This window comes from Kogia breviceps, chromosome 5 (genome assembly GCF_026419965.1).
Source record: "Kogia breviceps isolate mKogBre1 chromosome 5, mKogBre1 haplotype 1, whole genome shotgun sequence".
Classification (NCBI taxonomy): Eukaryota; Metazoa; Chordata; class Mammalia; order Artiodactyla; family Physeteridae; genus Kogia; species Kogia breviceps.
Window position 1 is genome coordinate 89519101 of NC_081314.1, and position 20315 is coordinate 89539415.

At 35.1% G+C, this 20315-nt stretch overlaps 1 protein-coding gene across 32 annotated transcripts in view; it reads left to right on the plus strand.

Annotated features, from left to right (window-relative positions):
- ZBTB20 (zinc finger and BTB domain containing 20) overlaps window positions 1-20315 on the plus strand; it is an 802591-nt gene that overhangs the window by 306839 nt on the left and 475437 nt on the right. The gene's annotated exons all lie outside the window — the stretch shown is intronic.

Consider the following 20315-nt stretch of genomic DNA (forward strand, 5'->3'; position numbering starts at 1 on the left):
TTACAGAAGGAAAGATAGAGAAGGTAGGAAGCTCTGAGCTCTAAGAACTAGTTCTCCTACTTCATAATTTTGCCTCAGTTTAGCCCTTCTGTCCTTAGAGCAGTTCTAGATGGAGAGGTTTTTGATTGATATGTACACAAAGCTTAACACCTTTAGCAATGCCAAGTAGGCTATTGTCCAGGCTAGCATTAAGGAAGAAGCTGTAAGCAGCTGATGTTTGAGAGCAGAGTAGTGTTAAGGAATGAAAACTAAGCTGGAAGTAAGTTTCAAGTTGCAGTCTTCACATTGGTGTGCAGTGACCTCAGGCCTAACTTCTTGGAACCTTGATTCTTATCTGTAAAGAGTTATACTGCCACCCCTGCTTATTTCATAAGCTTGTTTGAGAGCCAAAAAGGAGAATGCACGTAAGGGAAAGTGTTGCATTGCTATAGAAAAGTAAGGGTTTGTTATGAAGGGGAATTATGAAGTCCTTTAAAGGCAGTCTTACTTAACCTCTGCAGTATTAAAGACTGTTGTTCTCAAGACTCTCTGTTAGGCTCTCTCTTCACTTTGGATAGAACTCCTGGTCAATCTCATTTACTCCCATAGCTTCAATTAGTATTTTCATATGGATGGCCACTACATTTTTCTCTCCTACCCAGACTTGTCTCTGAGTACTGCCTTCTAGACTTCTTTTCTTGATTACCCATAGACACCCCAAACAACATATCCGAAAGGAAACTCATAATCTTCCCTGCAGACATGCCCTTACCTTCAGTGTCGCAACATAATTGCATACGTTAGAAACCTGACATTATCCTTACCTTCTCCATATCCCCTACTGTCCCCACATTCATTTAGTCTCCAAGTTCTCTTGATCTTCCTCCTAACTATGTTTTAAATCTGTTCATTTCTCTCCATATCAAAGCTTACCATTGTAGTTTACAGCACCATTTTCTCACCTAAGTTATTGCAACATTCTCCTGATGTCCTTAATCTTAAAATCTGGCCCCTGTCTCCTCTTCCAGCCTGACTTATATCACTTTTTCCTGGCTTTCTATGCTCCAATCATACTGAACTCCTTTTCATGCCTTCAATGCACACCTCACTCCCATTTCTGGTCTTTGTCCTCCCTTTCGTTTGGAATAAGTCTCCATTTTTCTCTTCTTCCCCCTAACTGAAATAACTTAGCAAGTCTCAACTTAAAGCTCATTTTCTTTGGATGCTTTCCCTCATTCCCCAACTGATTAGGGTTGCCTTACATTGTACTCCTATAATGTGTGCCTTATTTGAATTGATTGTTTTATCTAAATCTCCTTTAAGATAGGGAATGGATATCTTATTCAAGCTGTATCTCTAGCACCTAACATAATGCCTGGTATTGATGAGGCATTTAATAAATATTTGCTGAGAGAATGAATGAGTGAAAGAATAAATAATTAAATTTTAACAGCCACAAGTAACATTATAGCTAATCTATTATATTTTTGACTTTAATTTTTTATTTTTTTATAATATTTGCCAAATTTGTCCTTAGAAAAGTAAAAAAGAGTAGTTCTTGAAATTTTTTTTCACTTTTCTTGTGTGTATTTTTGATAGCTTTCACTAGAGTCTCAATTTTCTGGTATTAAGGAGTTATTCCAGAACATGAAATACCCAAACTTCATGATTCCTATATTGTCCCTCTAGGAAAATTATTGTTAGATCTCCTTTATTTTTTTGTCTTCCTTAATGTTAGGGATAACCAAAGGTGTTCACGGTGGGTATGAATTTGACAACTTTGTCCTAGAGATTATTATGCTGTTGTCAATTTTCTTAGACTAACATTTAGGAAAATTCTATTATCACAGTCTTTGCTTCTTATCTGTCTGTCTTAAGCCCAAGCTAGATGCAAATATTATCCAGTAATACTCTGGCATTACTCTCCATTATTTGTCTATAAGAAACTAGGGAGGATATTAAAAATGAGACAGTAAAGGAACCTGACTGAATATGGTTCCACTGACAACCGAGGAGGTTGCTTAAAATGGCATGAATAGTAAATTTGAAATAAAGATTTGTCAAAACATTTGGTATTGCACAACCAGTTTCCACATTAATCAGTCCCTTATGCTCTAATTGCTAAAATGTTGATTCTCAAGGAAAACAACTGTTTTTAATTTTTATAGTATGTGGCACATTTTTGAATTTATTATTAATAGGTTGAGTATTGAATATTGATCAGAATAATATTCTGCTGTTGTAATGCTTACAGCAAGTGAGGTATTTTCATACCTCCATATCACACAGTGATCCTACAATGAGGGCTTACCATGATTTTACTAATGAAAAGCCTGAACATCAGAGATTTAAAGTAACTTCCATTTTTACATCACACAACTTATACAGAGAAAATCTAGGTTTAAAATTTGAGTCTATCTTGCTTAACTGTTCTTTCTAATCCGTTCCATTACCTCTCTACAAAGCAATTACTTGTTCTAGGTATATCAGTTTCCTAGGGTAATATGTGCTCTAACATATTGCCACAAACTTGATGGCTTAAAACAACAGAAGTAGTCTCTCACAGCTCTGGAGGCCAGAAGTCAAACATCTGAAATCAAGGAATCAGCAGGGCCACACCCACTCTGAAGGCTCTAGGGGAGAATTACTTGCTCTTCCAGCTTCTGGTGGTTCCAGGCATTCCTTGGCTTGCAGCTCTATATAACTGCAGTTTATGCTTCCTTCTTCACATGGCCTTCCCTTTGTGTCTCTGTCTTCTCCTCTGTCCCTTATAAATGCATGTCATTGTATTTAGGATAATCCAGGGTGACAAACTTGGATAATCCAGGATGATCTCATCTAGAGATCCTTAACCTAATTAGATCCACAAAAACCCCTTTTCCAAATAAAAACACACTCCCAGCTTCTGGGGATTGAGATGTGGGCATATCTTTGAGAGAGCCAGCATTCAACCCAGGAGACTCAAGACTCGGTATCAGAGGAACTGTTTTGCTCTCAAAACAGTAGGTATATCTTTGGAATTTAGGGTAGTCAGAGTGCAGAAAGCTAAAGTTACAAATATACAGAGATATTTGCAAATGGATAGTTAATGCTGATTCTCCATGGAGACCAGCAGTAGAACAGTGACTGTCTCTCTGTCGCTAATAGGCAAGAATGATAACATCTTAAAGGAATGCTGCTCATGCTTTTGGAATAGCTTCATCAAAGCTATGATCCATCCTGCTTATTTGGTTGCAAAAGGAGACATCAATAAATAGGTTGAAAGACATTTGATTTTCTTCCATGATGCCAACCTCAAATATAAATACATTGTAATCTATTTTGGTATATCTTCCATGAAATTTCTCCAACTACCTAGTCAATCTGTAAATCCTTGCTACCTTTCAAGGGAGGTATTCTTTAAAATACTGAAGAGTATTTCATTCTCTGACCCTATTTTTTTTAACATCTTTATTGGAGTATAATTGCTTTACAATGGTGTGTTAGTTTCTGCTTTATAACAAAGTGAATCAGTTATACATATACATATGTTCCCATATCTCTTCCCTCTTGCATCTCCCTCCTTCCCACCCTCCCTATCCCACCCCTCTAGGTGATCACAAAACACCGAGCTGATCTCCCTGTGCTATGTGGCTGCTTCCCACTAGCTATCTATTTTATGTTTGGTAGTGTATGTATGTCCATGCCACCCTCTCACTTTGTCACAGCTTACCCTTCCCCCTCCCCATATCCTCAAGTCCATTCTCTAGTAGGTCTGTGTCTTTCTTCCCGTCTTGCCCCTAGATTCTTCATGACCTTTTTTTTTTTCTTAGATTCCATATATATGTGTTAGCATACAGTATTTGTTTTTCTCTTTCTGACTTACTTCACCCTCTATGACAGACTCTAGGTCCATCCACCTCACTACAAATAACTCGATTTCGTTTCTTCTTATGACTGAGTAATATTCCATTGTACATATGTGCCACATCTTCTTTATCCATTCATCTGTTGATGGACACTTAAGTTGCTTCCATGCCCTGGCTATTGTAAATAGAGCTGCAGTGAACATTGTGGTACATGACTCTTTTTGAATTATGGTTTTCTCAGGGTATATGCCCTGTAGTGGGATTGCTGGGTCACATGGCAGTTCTATTTTTAGTTTTTTAGGGAACCTCCATACTGTTCTCCATAGTGGCTGTATCAATTTACATTCCCACCAACAGTGCAAGAGGGTTCCCTTTTCTCCACACTCTCTCCTCTGACTTTATTTTTACTTTTCCAAACTTGAACTTAGTCCTATAGTAGTAATATTTTAGGATTTCATGAATAATTCTGTGCTTATCCTGTCCATAATGTCCATAATCCCATTATGTAATAGACCAGGTTCAGTGCCCTTCCTTTAAGTTTTCAGACACTTTAACCCCAAGTCATACTGTGGATCTTTCAATTCCCAAACTGCACACAGCCCTCTCCGTTTGAGCTTTCATGGATTGTACAGGCTAGAAATGCATCATTACATACATTCAAATATGTCATAATTTTACATAAAAATAGGAAAACCTTTCTAGCTTGTTTTCAGTACATGTGATGAGTCCCAACATTTTATTGGTCTTTTTGGCTACAGGTTCATATTAAGCTAATATCATTAGTAAACAGTTCAAAGTGATTTATAGATACTTTTTTGACTGTATCTGATATCTCAGATCATCTTAAAAATATAATTTCAGTTATTTTTTCCCAAAGGGCTTGCCTTGGTTTTATTCTCATTAACAATAATAACTTATATTTATCCAGTGCCTTTGACTTGTGAGGCCCTGGCCTGTATTCAATATTCCATATGAATTACCTCAGTAAATCTCCAACATGTACAACTACTTTCTATATTTTTCAGATGAAGAAACTGAGACTGTATTACTACTTTTTGCTTATTCACATGACCTGATTTTCTGACTGGTTATCTCTTTGGTTTGAACGGCTCAATGTCACTACTTGGAGGAGTTTTTATTCACTACTTTTCTTCATTATTGGCAAGATGTTAAATTAGGACAGGTTCCATTACTAATCCATGGGAGATTCGTTTTTTATTCATTCACTTATTAAATTCCAGGAATTATTCTGCACACTGAGAGTACAGTGGTAGTTAGTTGGTGGTGGTAGGCAACTCCTAAACTGGCCGCCAATAATCTCCATATTCTATATCCCACCCCCTTGTGTAATTCCCTCTCCTTTAGTATTGACTAGACCTAGTGACTTATTTCTAAAAAAGACAAAACTGATGGGATGTAACTTCCAAGATTAAGTTAAAAAAAAAAGACTGTGGCTTTCATCTTGAATGCCTCTCTCACTGTCTCCTGTGTTACTTTGTCTGGGAAGAGCCAAATGCCATGTCATGAGGCAGCCCTGTGGAGACACCCACCTGACAAAGGACTAAGACCTGCCAGCAACCAAGCGAGTGAATTTAGAATATGGTTTTCAGTTCAAACCACAGCCCTGGTTGACAGGTTGATTACAACCTCATGAAGGACTTTGAACTTTGACCTAGAAGCACCTAGTTATGCTGTGCACAGATTCCTGGCTCACAGAAACCATGAGATAATAAATGTTTGTTTTTTTAAGCTACTAGATTTGGGGATAACTTGTCAAGTAATAATAGATAACTAATAGAGCAATATGGCTGAGAACCTCATTCTCATGGAAGTTACACTCTGGTAAAGAACACATACCTCCACAACACACACAATATATATAAATGAGGAAGATACTAGTAATTCATTCTAAGAGGAAAATAAAGCAGGATAGAGTGAATTGGGGATGCTTTGGAGACCATGATCAGGGAAGGAAAGACCGCTCTGTGAAGTAACGTTCAGCTAAGAGTAATGAGGAATCAGCCATGTGAAGATGTAGAGGCAGGACAGTCCAGGCAGAGGGGATAGCTAGGAATAGTAGGGATAGTAGGGATAGTAGGAATAGTCTTGGCTTGTTTGAGGGACATAATGGGTCACTGAAGCGGAAGCACAGTGAGTAAGTGAAGAGTGGTAGGAGATGACATCAGACAGGTGGGCAGGAACAGATAATGGAGGAACTTACTAGTTAGGGTTTTGTATTTAGATTTCATTCTTCTTGCAACATACATACACTGTGAATTTTATACAAGGGGATGGTATGATCTGCCTTGCATTTCAAGGCCACTCTGGCTTCTGTTTAGAAAGTGGATTATCAGAGACAAGAATGGAAACAGAGAAATTGATTAGGAGACCAGTTAAGAGATAATCATGTTTGGGGTTGGTGATAGCAGAGATGGTGAGAAATGGTTGAGTTTGGAATGTAATTTTCAGTTTGAGTTAATGGGGATTCTTGATGGATTCGATGTGTTGAGTGAGGCAAAAGGAATCTGAAGGCTCCTAATGTTTGGCCTGATCAATAGGGTGATGGTGGCACCTTTCACTGAGATGAAGGAAATGCAGTTTGGTTGGAGGAGGAAGTGGTAACATGGGTGTTAAGGACTCAGGGTTTTTGTTTTGGGTGTATTATATTAGTCCATAGCATGTGAACCTAGCAAGGGAAGTGCCCAACTGATTTCTATTCTGTGCTTTAAGCCAGTTTCTTGCTATGGAAAACCACCTCTAATATCCCATAATATGTTGTGTTCTGGTGAGTTTTGTTTTTTTTTTTTAGTCTTTGTGGTGGAATTTTGTCAGAGACTATTTGAATGCTTAAATAGCAAACATTAACTTCATCGTTTCAATATAGTGAGTTAATCAGGCATAATTTCTCTTATGGAGTGCTACAAAATCCACCGAAGAAGAAAGATCAGTGTACTATTTTGGTTATAATTTATTACAACACAGATAGCACATACAGGGTAACCTTTGCTCTCTCCTTGATTCAAACTTTGTTACAGTTTATAATCATATATTTCTGTATTTATTAGTAATTGATTCATGCCACCTCACTCACTTTAAAATTTAGTAGCAGCTTTCCTATAAGTCCTATAAGTGCAGTGGGGACTTTGAATGGATCGTTGTTTCCCTTCTTGTACAAACTCTGTAGTAAGAATAAGAGGTGAGAATAATTGTGGTTACATATATGCATTTGTCGCATAAGACAAAGTGATCAGAAAAATCCAGAGGAAATGCTGATAATACCAACAGTGTTTTGTAATGAGAGGGTGAACAACTGCTTAAAGAATTTTTTTTTAAAGGTAAATATCACCCAGGTTAGTTGAACATCAGTGCTCTGCATGCATAGTTGGCAAAAATGTATTTAGCTATCTATGTGTTGCCAAATATGGGGAGATTCTCCAGCCCACTGGAAAATTTAGACTTGCCTCTCAGATACGAAAGTAATAAACTGAGAGGCATAGGCTTGATTTGCTAATTCTAAGCCAACACATTGCAACTGCTATGCATTGTGAGATACTAGTATGAACTGGTATATTATAAAATTAAATTGTATTGTATAGTGCATTGTATTGTTCTGTCAGATTTTGATATTCTCACTTTAAATAATTCATGGGAAGAAATGATCACTTTATAATGCCATAAACTCACAGCAGGCAAAACTAATTTTACACAATATGAAAACAGATTTTATTTATTTAAAAGGAATATTAAAAAAAACACAACAACAACTTTTTTGACACCAGCTGCTGAGAAATAAATAGAATACTTTATGACAAAAAAATATCTAAATCTATAAAAGTTATTCCTGGGAGACCAAGTTGAGGATTGTAAAGATACATTTAAATGCCTTGGTCAATGCCATAAGCCTTATTTTGACGGAAAATACCCTTCCATCTTGTTTACTCCCTATGGGGATAAAATGGTACTGAGAGAAAATTAGCTTTACAAAATCCTCCTAATACCTACAACATGATGTCAAGGAAATGACAAACTTAGGTATCACTCCAAGGGCCCCTCAGTAGGCCAGGTAACATCCATAGTAACTAGTATCTCTAAATACAAACTAGAAATTATTGCTTAGCTTTGCCCAAACCAGACCTTAACTGTCAGTGGAAAAGAATATTTTGGAGTGACCACAACAATTTTCCTTTCACTGTGGCTTTAAGGATGGAATGAGGAAATAGGGTGAAAATATAATAAGACTATTTTCTTTGGGAGAGTTTATTAGATAGTCATTTTTAATACAAATATCATACATTTTTTATACAAATAGAAAAAAAATAATACAGATTTGCTGTTCAATCTGATAATATCTCCATATCTGACTCAATCAGATGCTGGCTTCAGACAAAGAATGGGACCCATGCCATGGGTGGGTCTGGGTTTAATCTCAGAAGTGTGAGGGTCCAGGCATCCAAGCAGTTTGCAGTCCTCTTCCCTGAAGCTTCGGGAGAGAACAAGTGTGGAGAGGGAGCATGGTTTTTAGCAAGGAAGCTAAGAGATGGACAAAAGAGAGAAAGTCTAAAAAATCAGATATTTTAGCACCAAAGTGATGAAAACACATTCTATTGGTAATATATTGTTTATTGAATTTTTACTTCTGAAAAATGTTTAACTTAAAAACTCTTGCTGACAGTGGGAATGTAAATATGAAGCTGAGAGACTGACTCACCAGAAGTTTATTATCTCTGATAACAGCTGAGTTCCAGTCTTCTTTGTTTAGTATAAAATGGGGCAGATTTGTATATCCATGGCATCATAGGCACAGTTGGAAGGCCTTTGTCTCTGGTTTTGTTATAAATTTCCTTCTCCAGGGTTTATAATTCAGGAATTAGAAGTTCATTTTATATTTCTTAGATTTTAAAGGGTTACAAAATTAGAGGGATATGGTGCTATTCTTTAACTTCCAAGATTTAGAATACTTTACAATACAGCTGAGACTTAAAACATTCAATAGATATTACCAAGCTCTTTGATGGGATGGTGTTTTTAGTATTGTTCTGTATTTCCTAGGAACAGTATCATATACAGAGATAATGGGTCTCCTCTTTCAGTGCAGTCTGATGTGTATATTAGCAAGGTTGTTTTGGGAATAATAGAACACTGAGATTCCAATACAGAAAGTCAAAGTTCAAAGTCGGGCTTAATTCGGCTTGGTAGTTGTTGACCTTATGCTACTCATTTTAACCCTTCTGTGCCTTATTATTATTATTATTATTAATCTGTAAAATGGGATTAATAATACCTATTATAAGGTTCTCTTACCATTCAGTGAAATAGGAAACTTATTAGGGAAGCTTAAAGTGCTATGAAACTGTTGACTTAATCATTTTAATGAATATTATATAAAGTCTGTTTCTCAAAAGCAATAGTGTTGTACTTTAAGGGATGATTTTGTATGTATATAATGTAATAAATGTAAAAATGACTCTGTTTCTGCTGAGTGTTCTCCTATAACACAACCAGAATTATCATGCAAATATTAACCAAAACAAAGCTGGTGTCACATCAGACAATCTGAATAATATTGTAATGATTTTTCAGTAAATCAATATATATGGGCCAGACTATTTTCTTATGTATAGTAAGAAATAAAACCAGATTCCAAAATTTTTAATTTCATTTCTTTGTTCTTTCTAATATTTCTAACCTTTCAGAGTATAAAGCTCATATCCTTTTTACTGAAGTCTTTCCTTCAGCATCAGGTTTTTCTTCACAACTCAAGGGCTACAGATAGAATGAGAGTTAAACATTATTTAAGCAGAATTATTAAAAGGCCATATTAGTGTTATGAAATTGTAGATATCCTGAAATAAGTTGTCACCTTTCCACCTTCTCAGACAGATGCTATATAAGTCAATTATCAAAAATAGAACCCTGGCCTGAAATATTCATCTGTTTTTACGTAAGAACGGAAATGGTCACATCTAAGTGGGGGAGGGGAGATTCATTCAATGCACAAATTTAGTATCTAAGATTTGAAACATCATAGCTGTCCATGCAATTAAGAATACTTAATTAAACTTTGAGCATAGAGATTTTTAGAAATAGAGAAGATAATGTTTCATGGCTTTTAGGAATATAGTGACATCATTTTTATTTACAGAAAAGTGCATTTTTAAAATGCACTCAGTTAAAAATGTCAAAGATTTTGTCACTAGTGAATTTGGGGTGCTTGTTCCTTTGCCCCCTTGTGGAATTTACTTTGTTGGAATAGAGTGTCACTCTCTTTGAAGACAATTGCTTTCATATTGATACCAGGCCTTCATTAGATCTAGAAATGAATAATGAGGCACATGAGTAACACAGCCATATTCAGCCATAATAAAATTAGTTGAGTGTTATACATATCACAGAATAAGGTGATTTTTGGTAGGGAAGTAGTCTGACTTGGATTCACTTTTGTGGAAAAGAACACTTAATGATTATTATGTCAACTTAGAATTCCATCTAAACCTGGAATTTGTGTTTACCCAAAGGACTGCTCTGAGATTCAGCAAGATGATTGAAAATGGACTGGGCCAGGTTGGGCAGAGAGAGGGCAGGATCTGCTGACACGGCAGAATAGGTTTTTGTGTTATCACCTCAAAAGTAACATTAAATTCCTTTCTATGAAATTATAATATCTTTCATTTTCCAGGAAACCCATCAATAGAATCTAAGAAACTTATTCTCTGTCTTGGAAATAATGCAGTTAAGCTGCTTGAAATCTCAACAGATTAATATAAATATTCAGATTAAAAGTTAGTCTTTTAATGGTAGTCTTCAAACATAATTAGTAATGAAATTTAAGCAGGGTCTAAGGGAATAGGACCATAGAATCTTAGAATCCTAGAATAAAATCATATCATTTTGGAGGTAGAAGTATAGTCCTATTCCTCTGTGTAATATATGATGTAGGTAAAGTGACTAGTCCAAGATCTCTAAGTTGGGGTGTGTGGAAGAGCTGGGACTAGAAGCAAGACTCTCTCCAGTCAAGTGCTTTTTCTAGTAGAGCTTAATTTCTTTATATCTGGACAATAAAGTCAATCTCATAGAATGATATAGGTCATAAATTTTTCCATGCAGTTAAGTGTTTGTCCACTCCTATAGCATCTATAACAATGGCAAATGTTTATAGCACTACAACCTGCTAGGACAGGGCAGGTTGTAAGTGCTATAGGGCAGTACTCTAATTGTTCTACTTACAGTCTCTCTTTTGAATCTTCATTAGATACCTTAAAAAGAACGTACTATTGCTATATTCATTTCATAGTTGGAGGAGGAAACTAAAGCATAGGAGGGAGATTAAGTAAATTCACAAGGAAGCAGATGCATCAAGTGGTAAAGCTTGGATTTGAATGAACTCAGACAGTCTGAGTTCCAGAGCTTGTGTCCTTAATCACTATGCTATGCAGCCTCTCAAGTATTCGTTAGTTATATGCCTGCTTAGAAATGTCATAGGTAAGTTCTCAGTGCTCCAGAAGAACGAGTTTCAAGAAAGAATAAGATATATGCAAATAGTAGACATACCCGTCGCATAAAATATAAGGTTGGAAGAACTGTAGAGTTTCGCCTGGAAGAGAAAAAACCGTGAGAGAAATATGATAGCTATGGGGAAATCAGGTTATAATTGTTTTCGACAACCATATAGCAAAACTAGGAAGAATAGGTGGGAATTATAAGGAGATACGTTCTGGTTTAACATAGCAGTGCAGTAATCAGAATAGGCAGCCTTATTAGTGAGTCCCCTGTCTCTGTTTATACAGGTTGCATGGCAGGTCTCTGTTGCTGTAGACAGAGTTGCTGTACTGGAATAGTACATTGGAGTACAACTATGCTCAGCTAGGTGAGAGGTAAGGGACACCATTAATTTCATCTGAAGCAGCATTGTACAGCATGTAAGGGCAAGAGCTCTGGACAGATCTGGCTTTGAATTCTGACACTATAAGTTATTAGCTGCATGAACTTAGTCAGGTTACTTAACTCTAACTTCTCTGAGTCCCAATTTCCTCATCTATAATTGGGATGATTGTATTAATCTTCTAGAGTTGTGGTGAAGAAGAATAAATTAGATCATTATGTAAAATTCTTAGCACTGTGCCAGGCACATAGTAAGTGTTCAGAAGATACTAATTTTTCAGGAGTGAAAGATTCCTTAATTTTTCAAAAATGAACTACAGTGCTAATTACTCTTTCATATAGAAAAAGAATCTTGGCCTAGCAGGTAATAAGTGATAGGACTTTATGCTTACCAATCTCTCACTGCCTTTGGATAAGGTCGCCATGAACTCTGGATTGTGAAAAGCACTTATAAAGGAAGCTTTGTAAATCAATTTATTTAAAATGCAGTAGAGCAACTTATGATTTAAAAGCATCCTGTGGTGAATCCTTTTACAATGTGAATAATCATCCCCTAATTTATCTGTTTGGTAAGTTCAGAATTTGGCTTATTGAGTCTTCTTAAAGCAAAGAGTACACCTGCACTCTTATTCCTACAAGGTAGGCAGTATTTCCATGCTGGGCTGATTTTCAGAGAAATATAGGGTGCCTCGTAGATTCAGGATGACATAGGCTGGGTAACCACGGGAACATACAAGGTCACTCTAGTCAGTTAGAACATTAATTGTGCTTTGTGATGCATACAATTTTAATGAGCATGCAAGCTCATATAGGTCAGTTGACCATTAGACCATTGCACATAAGAATTTTGCCTGAATTGAAGAGCTGGATACTTACGAGTAATTTTCCTTATATCTCTTTTTCTTTCTCTGAACTTTCATTGGAAGTCAACATGACATTGTGACATGATACATAGACCCTTCAGGAAAAAACAAACAGCAGTGGAAAGTTGTGAAACAGAAAGAGCACTGGGTTAGGAACCCTGAATAAGACCTTCATGTACTAACTGCATGGCATGGGATAAGAAGCTACTATTTTTTTCTGTGTCCTAGTGTCCTAATTGTAAAATAATCAGGTTGGACTTAGATCTCCTATATAACTTCTAGGTAAAAAAAAAAATTGTATTGCATCTGATTCATAAAATGAGGTAAAACTATTTTGTTTCTTTCTTTCCAGTAGAAAGAACAGAACAGAAAATCATAGAAAGAATGTGTATGAATAGTTAAGCGGTTTTCTTATTCCCAGTCAACAATACTTGTCACTCTGCCTCAGCTTGAACCCTCTTTTGCATATGTGATGATTTATGACATTTTATTTTGCTATGACATAGAAATGAATATGAACATGGGAAAACTTAAACCAAATGGGTTCTACATCAGCCAGCAAACCTTGACCTGTGTTTGGAGAAGCTTGAATGTGTTTAAGAGAAAATGACCTTACCCACAATTAATTACATATAGGGCTAAAATAATTATATCTTTTCATTGATTTACTTTATTTTCACAGTATCCATGGGAATTTTGCCAGTTCTTTATAGAGTGCTTTAAACTTATTTATCACCAGCTTAGATAAAGTACACTTTGAATATATGCTGGTGATTCTGCTCTTCAAGATGAATGGGGGGATAACATGCATCAGATGTGTATGCTTAAACTCTCCGGTGCTTTTCAAAGAGGGCCCCTTAAGAGCTCAGGTGACCGTAAGAGCTCTGAATCCACTTCAGAATTTCCCAACTTTTCATGCTGGTTACATTCCAGGCAGGGTGATGAAATGAATCAGAATTCATAAATGAAAGTGGCTTATCTTTTACAAAATGAGAATTTAAAACACATTTTTATACAAATGTATACATTATAAAGGACTACTATTTAGCCCTGAATTTCTTATTTATCAGAAGCTTCAAGGTAATTTTTGAGAGAAACTGTTAAGCTTAATTCAATTAGGGAATAATGGAACTTCAAATTTAACCAAATTGGAAATGCAGACAAAGCCTTAGTATTCCATAATCATCTTCAGAATTATCCTGTCAACCCTAAAGATGCTAAAATCATCAAGATTGCAACATGTGTGATGAGAAGGTCAACATGACACCAGGTATGGTGGCCAGTGGCCAACAGTGGCTCAGAAGAAATTTTACAATATGAAGGTGAAGAAGAATTTTACTTAGTCTTTCATTTTAATTCTTAAGAACATTGCTGTGTATGGTTATATGTCATTGCCGATTTTTTAATGTGTAGACAAACAAAAAAGCTACCCAGTCTTTCTAGTAAAAAAACAAAAAAAAAATTAAAAAGTTAATCACATAACAAAACAATTTCCATGTTCCATTTTCTCTTAAGAACATAGAAAAAGCAGGAAACATAAAGAAAGCAGCTATCGTTAGAAATAACTAGAATAAGTCATTTAGTATAAATTCAAGAAAGGTGAAACTACAGTTATAGAAAAAAATTCTAACATATGGAGTAGAGATTAAGATTTAATCCTACATCATCCTACCAGGAACATAGTACAGAAATTTCTATATGCAATAAAGGATCAAGAAATACTTATTGAGTACTTTCAGGGCTCCATATTTGATGTCAGTATAAATATGAATAATAAATATAAATAATTGCTTCAGATTGATCTACTTGACAGTAAAATTACCTCTATAGGTCCTATAGAATAATTAAAATCCTTTCAGTAGGTATATAAATTATGAACCTGTTACAAGATTAAAATATGTTTGCAAAAATAGCTCCATCAGTTAACCCCATGTAATCTCACTTTGACATCTCAGGAAGTTTTTGTAGTTACCTAACTAGAATGTAGACTTTTGGAGACCTCTTGTGGGTCCTACATTTGTGAAGCCTATCAGTGTACTACTGGTAGAAACAAGGCAATTACAAGGGAAAATAGGAACGAGGCCCAAGGTCTACGTGAGATATCCTTACATCTATATTGAAGTATTGGATATGGGTTCCATGATGAAGTCCACATTATGCTAAGACAGAACATGTTTTCTAAGAGATACTTGGTTTTCATAGTGGAGAATTGACAACTCATAAAAGCCCAAGAGCACCCTCTAGTGAAATTTCTCGAGTAGGCTTAAGGGGCTTGCTCTTGACCTGGGCTCTCCTTTTCAAATGACCTTTTAATGCGCAAAATAAGGAAGCTGGATTTCTGCTATCTGGCTTTATCTTCAAACAATTTCCAGAGCACAGTGAAGGTGGTATGCTTGTGAAGTATTTCTAGTGGTAGAAATGCTTAAACTCCAGGACCTAATATTCCATTGTTCCCATGATTTTTTGTTTTTACTTATAATACCAGCCTGTCACACATGACTTCTACCTACAATCATGTGTTAAAATAGTTCCTGGAACTAATATAACTAAAGAAATGGTAAGAAACATAAGAAATGTGTTACCAAATTATTATACTTTTGCCCCTCCCTCCACCTTTCTCAAGCCTCTTAGTGCAGGTACTACATCTGGGAATTTTTTAGTACTTGGCAGTATTAGAGGTCATGAGTAGCAGGCTAAGATTTTAAACGGTGGTCAAAAATTATAGGAGGAGTCAAGAAGATTAAGTCCTAGTATTTATGCACTTCTGAGTTTTTATATTATCTGATTACTGCAAAGATATATTTTCACCTAAATCTTGAGCAGAAATGAAAGTGACATATCCCTCAATGTTCAAGGTAGCACCTTATTATATCAGAGCTGCAGTGAGAGAGATGGCTACAAAGCAAGCCAGATCTTTGCTGTAATTTAGTTAAAGCTGAGGAGATACCACTCACTTAGATTAGTAACTGTTACATAATAAATGAAACAAATCATTGCTTGACTTCATAGGTAACTTGCTATCGAATGCTATTATTAGAAGGAAACTTTGAGATCTAAATCTCCCCATTTTAGGAAAAATTAAAACATGCATCTAAAATAGTTAAGTAACTTGTCCATGATGATACAATTTCATGGTTGCAGCTTCAGGACTATAATATAGGTCTGTCGTGCCCATTTTAGCGTTCATTATGCTACAAGAATTCACGTGTTTAAAAGCTTGCTATGTAACTTCAAACAGTTTCATTCACATTGGTTATTGGTTTTTATGCCTCTAATAATTTATGGGGATGTCTTCAGACTTATATTGAGAAAAAAAAATTCATCGCTTCTGTTTTTGCTTTCATATATGGAAAAATAAGTTACTCATGTGGTTACTGTTAGGAAGAATACAAAAACATAATCATTTGATAGGAGTCATATTTATTTATTGAAACACTGTGCCACACTGTGTTAACTTTGTACACTGAGAGAATGGGGGTACCCACTGATATTCTAGCACTACTGATAGCTACCCCTTTGGTTCTGTGTTCTAACAGTACTTACCTTCTAGTGTTAATGGAAGGATTACATGAGTTAATGCAAATAAAGCAGGTGGAACATAGTTGGCATTAATTAATTGCAGTATCTGTATTAAGTGCTAATGTCTCATTTCAAAAAAAAGAACAGGATATTCTTAGGATTATCCAGTAGAGGTCAGCGCTATGAACTCTGTTAAATACTTTTTTAGTATTATGGTCTGATTTCTTGAAAATAAAAACAAAAACTCCAAGATCTCTCCAAGTTGTTATTTTTAATTGAGAATAATTGTATAAGAAATCACCATTTGTCAAGGCATATCACATATTAGTTCAATAGAAGTTTATAGTTCTTTCATTTTTCAATTCATTATTACATTCTTAGTCTTGGCTTTAACCTTAATCTTATCACATGTGACCTTAATATTCAACCTTTCATTTACATTATTGATGATGTTTAGTGGGTGAAGTGATCATGTATGGCAACTCCAGGCATAATTATATACTTTCAATTTTGCTGGAAAGTTAGTACCTTAATGAAATTTTGTTCCTTGTTATTTGCCTACTTTGCTATTCCTCAACACACAGTGTTGGTATTTAGAATCATAAAACGAGCAAATGTTAGAACTAGAAGTGATCATGGATATCAACAGGTCTGATTCCTCCATCATACAGATGAAGAAACTGACACCCCAACAGGGAAGATAACTGGTTGAGTTTCAGTGATAGAAGATTATATTTCCTTATATTTATAAAAACAGTTGAATCTGGAGAAACAATTGATTCTTTAATTTTTCTCTGATACTCTGAACCAATAGATTGACAATACAGCTCAATATTATCTACGAGTAGACAGTACGCAGTATTTTTATCCTATCTAGTTCAGTAGTACAGTATATCATGTATGCCTGCCACTTTTTAAATTCCTGTCACTTTGCAATGATGTTAAAACCCATACTGAAACTCTTAAGTGATTATCTTTAAGGATTTTATTCTCCAGCAATGCAACGAAACAGTCTGAGTAATGAGACTACATGGTCTCTGCATGGTCAACTAAATACTTCTAGGAAGTGGAACCCCCTTCTGGAGTTATGAGAGAAACATCACTTCTAAAATGCCTTTAAAAGTACTCCAGCATAAACATTACACTGGAACATTTCATTAGCTTTTTGAGAACAACAAAGAAATGTGGAGCATAATAGGCTAATATGTTTAAGTGGCCCTGGTAGAACCCTACTTAACTCAGTGGGATTTTCTACAGCATGCAGAGGTGGAAAACCATTCCCTAAATATTTATTGTGTGGGACTGCCTCCTTCTTTATTTCATGCAATTTGTATCAAAGAGAAGTGACTTTCCACCTGTAATTCTAAATTGAGGAAAGTCTCAAAATACAAGTTTTAGAAGAATCAATATTTAGATATGATGAACAGTAACCAGCAGCACAGGCTTTTGGCACTTGGAATTTCTGTCAATAAAGATGGAAGAGGGTGCAGCTTCAGTCTCAGTGTTTTCTATCCTCTTAGGACTTAAATATCCATCAGGATATTAAGGTTTGGGAAGTCCTTAAATTCCTGAAGAAAAAAGCAAGATGTATGCCAAACCTTATTCATTACGAATTACAAAAATTATTAAATTAATTAATTTTTTCAGTTACTTAAGCCAGCAATAAAACTGTTCTGCACAATGTTTTGAATTAAGTGAAATTATAGGTTAATGAAAAAATGTAAAATGGTAATTTGTATGGTTTTATTAGGATTCCAAGTGACTGCACTGAGTATATTGCTGGACTTGCAGTATGATCCTGCCAATATTCTTTATCTCTCTGAGCTTCTATTTTCTCTGATATAAATTGGGACTCATTAGTCTTAGGAACACTATGATCATTGAGATTTTCTTGAGCTTTTAGGAAAAAAGTGTAAATTAAATAAATTATAATATTTTAAGTAAGTTCAAATGGACATACATGATGACAAAACAAAGGTTTCCCTATAGGTGTTGGTTTCCTTTGTGTAGACTAGTTGTCGCCAAAATTTGTTGAAAAGTAAGAATTCCTATTTGTATGGAATTGAATTAATGATGCAAAAAAAAAAAAAGCCTCTTGAATGACAGCTCTAATGGCTGAAGTGGCATATTTAAACCATTATTTTTGATTGTTTCACTTTCTGTCAAACTCTGTCTTAGAATTACTATCAACCGGTTGTACTGATAGATGGAATCTCTCTTTCAGTTCTAAGATGTGTTTTGTATCAAAGTTTTTCTTCATTGGTTTTTGGAATCTATAGGCAAAATAACACATAAAAACAAATGTAAATCCCAGCTGTAATTGTTTCTCAGCATTTGGTGACATCATAAATCCCATAAGATTTATACTTGTATTGTATTGTAAATATCACCAGAAAGATTCAGTACAAGGATGAAAAAACTCTAAACAAAACCTGAAAATAATACATATTCTTCTTTCTCACTATGAGGAGCATTTCCTAGCTACCCTATTTACCCCAGTGGAATTTTACAAAAATGTTCCTGGCGCTCAAAGTTGATCTAACAAAGCATCAAGTGGGCTTATTTTAAAATTCACCCCTAAATATGTTTGCTGGTTTTGAATTTCTGATTTTGTGCTTATGTAACACAAAAACAGCTTTGGTTTTAAAACAAAAATTGGCAAAAATACTAGAGCATTATGTGTTCTAATCACGTATGGTGTTTTGAAAAAAATAGATTCAGAATTGACAAAATTGTTTCATTGGCATTGCAGTTCAAATGCCTGGCTTTTCTTTCTCACAAGTTGCTTAAAATAAAAATAAAACTAACAGATATTTCTTAAGTGAGTATGAACGTAATTGATTTTCGTTATATATAGTCCAACAACTGCACTACAGACATAAATTTTCATTCTGTGTTTTCGCATTCTTTATTTTACACAGTTTTCTATGTTTTAGTTTATGGTCAAGTCTGTAATGTGCTTTAGCATCAATTTTAAAGTATCTGGGGTTCTCAAAAAAGTTTCTACCAGTGATATGAATAGTGCTTAAATTCTAGTATGAATGGCCCAGATTTCTTTGATTTTTCTTATAAGTGCTTTTTTTGGTAAAATATATAAACTTAGAAACAGAAGTTTCCCTGGCTCATATTACACTCAAGAGACAATGATGATACTGAAGTTCTTTTCATAATCAGGGCTTTTGTAGAGACTGTCCAGGTATTCTTAGCCAAAATATCCTTCTCATTGTACACTACTCCAGGGCAACATGTGGTGTGCCAGCTGGATGCCCTCCCTACATGCCTCAGGTGGCCACATTTCAATGGTGTCTATAGAGCACAGGCCAAATTCTCATTCTCTGTGTTAATCAGTGGGAGAATTCCCATAGAAAATGGGATGGGAGCATATTTTAGGAAAACTCAAAGAGATTATCCAGATGATTAGGCCAGGACATTGTAAGTTCGGGTTTTATGTAGAATTTCTATAACGTTATATTACTTGACCAAAGAATGCTAGAAAATTTGGGGATATTTAAAAATTAAAAATAATCATGCTTTTTATTCCACTGTGATTTCTCCAAAGAGGATCCTACAAAAATTTTCTTTAGATACAATAGGAGCTCATCTTGATTCATAACATCAAAGACAACTGATGTACCTAGTAATATAATTTGATTGAACTTTTTCCCATGATCTTGAAAGGATCTGAATTCTACTTATAGAAGTCTCATTATACCTCTCCTTTCAATTAAATTCTAATCAATTCTATAAACATTTAGTAAGTACTTACTATGTACAAAAAACTGTGATAGATGCTCTGAATAATTCTGTGTATGGTGCCTTATGGTGTATAACATATTTTCACATTCATTATCTCATTTGTGTGGTAAAGATTCCCCCTACAATTATTACTTATTTAAATAGCCTAGAGTTTCAGAGGAGCTATATTTTGAATTTGGGGTAGAGTTTTTGCTTGTTTTGTTTTTGGTGAATCCAGAGACCATTCTACAAATACGTTTAGCATCCCTTGAATAAAAAATAAAGGCATATAATTGTATCATCATATTAAATTGATTTGGTTAGAACCAGTGGCAATTCCTGAAATTTTCTGTTTGTTTTATATGACATTAGGTTCAGTCTGAAGTGTATTTTTAATGACCTAATTGAAAAGGTTTGTCAAAATGTTCACAAAAATATTTTTTTTACTACTTTTGAGGCAATGTTGATATATTACATTTCATATATCTTTTTT